Source organism: Pinus tabuliformis, chromosome Q, assembly GCF_031772625.1.
Source record: "Pinus tabuliformis cultivar Carrire ecotype Pingquan chromosome Q, CPIR1, whole genome shotgun sequence".
Taxonomy (NCBI): domain Eukaryota; kingdom Viridiplantae; phylum Streptophyta; class Pinopsida; order Pinales; family Pinaceae; genus Pinus; species Pinus tabuliformis.
Window position 1 is genome coordinate 145,508,439 of NC_142296.1, and position 6,348 is coordinate 145,514,786.

Here is a 6,348-nt window from a genome sequence, read left to right on the forward strand (position 1 = left end):
AAAATTAATATTAATATTAAAATTAATATTAATAATAATACTAAAATTAAAATTTATATTGATATTTCTAACCCAGAGCTGTGGAGAGGGGCGAGTGCAATCTCCCAGGGGTTATAGTGGTAGTGGCCAAAATCGACCCCATGTTACGCGAGTTGCGAGGCTGCCCAGTTGTCGATTCCCCTGTGAACAAAAAAATAAATAATAATATTGATAAATAATATTAATATTAAAATTTAATAATAATAATAACAATAATAATAATTTATATTAATATTATTCTTAATATTAAAAATTAAAATTAAAATTAAAATTAAAATTAATATTAATTTAGAGCTTTTTTTTCATCATCTTAATAATGAATCTAAGTCCATTAAATTTACCATGGAGAATGAAGTTAATGGTGGCCTTCCTTTCCTAAATGTCCTCATTTCTAAGAAAGAGGATGGGTCATTTTCCCATCAGGTATTTCAGAAGAAAACCCATATTGCGCAGTATCTTCATGCTAGGTCCCATCATTTCCTTGCACAAAAGTTGGGGTTCTTTGCACTCTAGTTACCCCTTCTATGAGGGTTTCTGATGTCGACCATTTTTCTAAAGAGAAATCCCATCTCTTGGAGGTTTTTTTAGTAGTGGTTACAATAAGAAATAGGGACTTAAAGCCTTCCTCAAAGCTTTCAAAAGTCATAAGGCTAAGAAAGACCCAATTGATCGTAGTTTTGGAGTTCACCTCCCCTTCTTGCAAGGGACGGTTGATAGAATTGCAAGAATCCTTGGGAAACACAACGTTCCCTCAACCTTTCGACCCCTTAACACCTTAAGAAGTTCTTTAAAATTAGCTAAATACCCTATGGACCCTAAATATTTGAAAGGCATTTATGTCATCCCATGCTCTTGTGGAACATCATACATTGGTGAAACAAGCTGCTCAATTAATCAAATGATTAAGGAACATGTTGCCGATATCAAGCATGGAAGGAACCGCTCTTCAGACTTAGAAGAGCATGTTGAGAAGACCAATCATCATATTTGCATGGAGGAGGTGAAGGTCATTGCGAATAATCCTCACTGTCATCACCATAAATTTAGGGAAGACATAGAAATTGAAAGGCGGCCTAATAATCTTAATAGGGATGACGGGTGGAAAATCATTAGCTATTGGATTTTGGCCCTTTCCTCTTAACTTTCTTCCTTTCGTTTCACCTTCTCCTCCCTTCGGTTTTTTATTTTTCTTCATTTGTCCCCTTTAGATTTGTTCCTTTTTTTTTTTAATAACTAGAAACTAAAAAATAACATAATAATAAACAAGTAAGATTAAAATTAAATTTGATTATTCATAGTACATTAAAATTTATTGTATAACTAATTTAATTATTTCCTTCCTTTTTATAACTAATTATTTCCTTCATATTTCATTTAAGCTTAATATTCAAACATTTTAATTTGTAATTTTTTTTTTTTAACTTAATTGCTTTATTTGATTATTTATTCCTTATCTTTATTTTAAAGGTCAACTTAGTTAGATATTAGTATATAATGTATTTATTATTAATTCAATTATAAAAATATATTAAGATAAATAAATAAATACATATATAAACAAATGATGATGATGATGATGATGATGATGATGATGATGATTTTTAGGGTGAGGTTAGTTAGATATTATCATAATGGTGGCTTAGTTAGTTAGATATTATATATATATATATATATATATATATATATATATATATATATATATATATATAAATAATAATTATTTTTATTTTAAGGGTTAGGTTAGTTAGATATTATCATATAATGTATTTATTATTGATCCAATTATAAAATAAATTAAAATAAATAAATAATTAAATATATAAATAAATATTATTAATAATATTAAATAGATAAATAATATTAAATAAATTAGTATTTTGGCCTTTTTCTCATCAAGTAAAAAATAGTCGTTATCTAGTCATTTTTTCCGTTAGTTGTTAGAAGGTCTTGAATCGCTATTTAACTTTCTACTGCAATTTGATTTTTCATCTTTTCCTCATGATGAACCACACTAGTTGGTTCGAAATGCGTCGACCTAAATCTACCAATGTGATTTCTTCCGAAATTGTTTCAAATCAAAATATAGATCACAGAAGCTTGAATTTGATTATAATATTAAAATGTTAATAAAATAAATATTAAAATTTATTAAATAATATTGATATTAATAAATTAAAATAATAATAGCAATAAACCACATTAATAAATGAAACTTTATTATTATTCGTTTTAATACTAAATGATTTCAATATTGTTTATTAATATTAATGTTAATATTATTTATAGCAATAATGAATGTCATTAATAATATTAATATTATTAATTAAATGTTGTTAAATTTAATATTGAAATTGAAATGTTATTAATAATATTAATGTTATTAAAATAATCATTTCAAAATTTATTGTGATTAATAATATTACTAATAATTTTTTTTAAAAGAAGCAAATAGTTTTAAAAGAAACCCATGGTATTACTATTATAAATTTCTCGAATTACTTAACAATATAATAATAATAATAATTATTATTATTGTTAATGTTGTTAAACATTTTAATGTTTCAATTAATCTTATCAATGTTAATGTTTTGACTAATTAATGTTTTAATTAATTAATTGATGTTATATTAAGTAAAGACTATTTTGGGGTGATTCAATATTCAGGAGAGAGCTAGGGTTTGCAGAAGAAGTTAAGCATTTGGCACCATGGAGAGGCAAGAGGGGGGCAGTTCCACTCCCTCCTACAGTCAGGCAGTCTCCAATTGATTCAAGAAACCTCTGGAAGTTGAAACTGGAATTTTAGGAGGAGGGAAATAGAGCAACAAAGGTACACAGGGGTAGGAAAATACACAGGAAGAAGTTAGAAGAGAAAAACGAATATAAGGAGAAAATAGGAATGCGGACACCAGAAATCGAACTGGACCGTGTAAGCCTAGGGCAACCATCACACCTAGAGCGGTGTTAAGTGATCCTGTGCTACAGGCGCATAGGGAGCACATGGAAACTTACATAGTCATTTGTAAATTCATGGGGTTATGGCCAACAGAGAAGGCTTTATAGGCATCGATAAAGAATCATTATGCAACAGTTGTTCCTATGGAGAACTCAGGCAAAAGGTTTGGGAGTCAAAAGAAACCATGATAGTCAAGACAATGAAGGGGTGAAAACAATGAAGGCAACATCGGGAGAGCTCCTAGGAACCTAGGCAGGAAAAGAGGTAGGAAAAAACAGAACGAGCTGCTGATAGAGTGTGGAAAACTCATGATCGATTCAGGTAAGATGAAAGACCTATCTAGTTACTCATTTGCAAATTTTTCTTAATGAAGCTCACAACATGGAATATTATGGGTCTAGGGAGTAAAAGGAAACAAAGGAATCTTAGCAATAGATTGAAAGAAGAAAAACCATATATGATTTTCATGCAGGAAAGAAAATGTTCAGTATAAAAAATAAGATAAATACACAACAAATGGTTGACTAAATATGAATATCTAGAAGTTAAAGCAGACAAAACAGCAGGAGGAATTATCACACTTTGGAACCCTCAGAAACTAGCAATCTTAGATGCTGAAGCATCTAGGAACTACTTATCAGTGGTTATTCAACCTTTGGGGGACAAGGAAGTTTATTTAATCACAAATGTTTATGGTCGACAGAAGCTTGATGATAAACTAAGGCTTCTTACTTCAATGGAGGATCTAAGAGACAGACATTCGAGCATCCCCTGGATTTTGGGAGGGGACTTTAATAAAATCAGGTCCCTGTTAGAAAAAAAAGGTGGAACCAGATCACTAGGCAGAGACTGCATAACATTTCAGAATTTTATAAACAATATGAGGCTAGTAGACATAGAGACAAGTAATGGCATCTTTACCTAGAATAACAAAAGGCGAGGAGAGTCTCATGTGGCCTCAAAACTAGACCCATTTATTATCTCGAAGGACCTTATCCTAACAAGCCATGACTTGTCAGCAATGATACTCCCTTTTGGTGGCTCAGATCATTTTCCTGTTTAACTTGAAGTGTCCTTTATAGGAACTCTAAGAAATAGACATTTCAAGTTTGAAAACATTTGGCTCATCCATTCGAACTTTATCTGCAATATTGAAAAATGGTGGACAGAGGATATGGAAGTTCAGGGCACTAAAATGTTCCTCCTACATAAAAGATTGAAACATATCAAAATTAGGCTTAAAGATTGGAATGAGAATGAGTTTAGCAACACTTTTGAAGCCAAAAAAGTGGTTGAATGGAAGCTACATGAAATTAACCAGTTCCTCATTATAGATGGCTTCAGCGGGGGAAGAAAGGAACAAGCTGACTATCATCAATAGGAATGGAAATAATTATGCAAACAAGAGGAAATATTCTGGAAACAGAAATCAAAGGTACAATGGTTGAAAGAAGGTGAAATGAACACAAGGTTTTTTCACAAATCTACCATGGATCATAGGTCTCATAATAAGATCTCAAAAATCAAAGATTCTCAAGGAAATCAACTCAATACGCACAAATAAATAGAAGTTGCATTAGTTCAACATTTCCAAGGCATAGCAGAGGAACCTCTCTTAAACAGATCATAATTCATCAATGACTTTACAAAGCACATTCCTAAACTTCTGATAAGAGAAGAAAATTATAATCTAAACAGGGATGTGAATGAAGAGGAGGTCAGCAAAGTCATCAAAGAAATGCAAAATGGGAAGGAACCAGGTTCGGGTGGTTTTAATGTTGACTTCTTTAAAGCATGTCGGGGAATAATCAAGTAGGATATCCTCGATGTGGTGGAGGACTCTAGGAAAAATAGAACTATGTTGAAGGCGCTCAATGCCTCTTTCATATCCTTAATTTCAAAACAAGATAATGCTATGACACCAGACAGATTTAGACCAATAGCATTATGGAATGTGGTGTACAAAATAATTTCCAAAATAATTGCCAACAGGCTTAAACCCCTTCTTCCAATTCTCGTATCTGAGGAACAAACTGGGTATGTGGAAGGCAGACAAATTCTCAACAATATCATTCAAGCACATGAGGTGGTTCACTCACTTATAAGCAATAGGCAGGCAGGAATGATTATGCAACTTGACCTAGAAAAGGCTTATGATAAGCTAAGTTGGGCTTACATAAGGAGAGTTCTTATAGCATATGGATTTGACCATAACTGGGTAAGATGGGTAATGGCCCTTGTAACTACCTCTAGTTTTTCAATCCTATTAAATGGTTCACCATCCAAGCCCTTTAATCCTACGAGAGGTCTCAGACAAGGAGATCCTCTCTCACCCTTCCTCTTTATTCTCATGATGGAAGGGCTAGGCAAAGCTATCAAATCTGCCAACACAGAAGGCAAAATCTAGGGTCTCAAACTGACCATAAATGGAGAAGCTTTGACCCATCAACAATTTATGGATGATACTATGCTACAGGGTACACCTACGGTCAGGGAAGCTCTAGCCTACAAACAAATCCTGAAAGACTTTGCAATGGCTGCGGGCACAGAGGTAAGCCTTACCAAAACAAAGATTTTCTTTTTTAATACTAACATTTCTATTCAGAGAAATATATCTAGAATTCTAGGCTTCCAAAGAGATATGCTACCCTACAAATATTTTGGAGTACCGCTAACAGACAAACCTCTGAGCAAGATGGTTTGGGAGCCTGTGATTAATAAGCTATAGGACAAAATACAGAAATGGACAAGTAGGTCTTTGAGCTTAGCAAGACGACTAGTGCTCATAAAATTTGTCCTACAAACTATCCCCATGTTTATGTTTTCAGCCCTTCCAGCTCCTAAAGGAGTCATGCAACTATGCAGAAATATCGAAAGAGATTTTTGTTAGGGCAAAGGGGAAGAGAAAAAAAAATGGGCCTTGGTAGCCTTGGAGAAAATCTATAAACCTAAGACACATGGAGGTTTGGGACCGGATGATCTTGAAGTGCTAAACAAAATTTTGGGGGAAAAACTATGGTGGAGATGGCTAAAAGATTTAGCTTCCCCTTTGACCCAAATTTGGAAACAGAAATATGCAAACAATTGGCAAGACGGGGATCACATTAGAATGTTTGGGATCATCAAAGGCTCCCACATTTGGAACAAAGCTTGGGAGAATAGAGCCATTGTTGAGAAACACAGTTTCTGGGAAATTAGAGATAGAAACCTTTCATGGTTTTGGGAAGATAAGTGGCAATAGGAACCTAAATTGTTAAGAGAAAAATTTGAAAATCTCAAGAACAATACTGACAACAAAAGGTTACTCAGAGTAAATGACTTCTGGGATCAGGAAAAAAGCAAGGGAAAATGAAGGA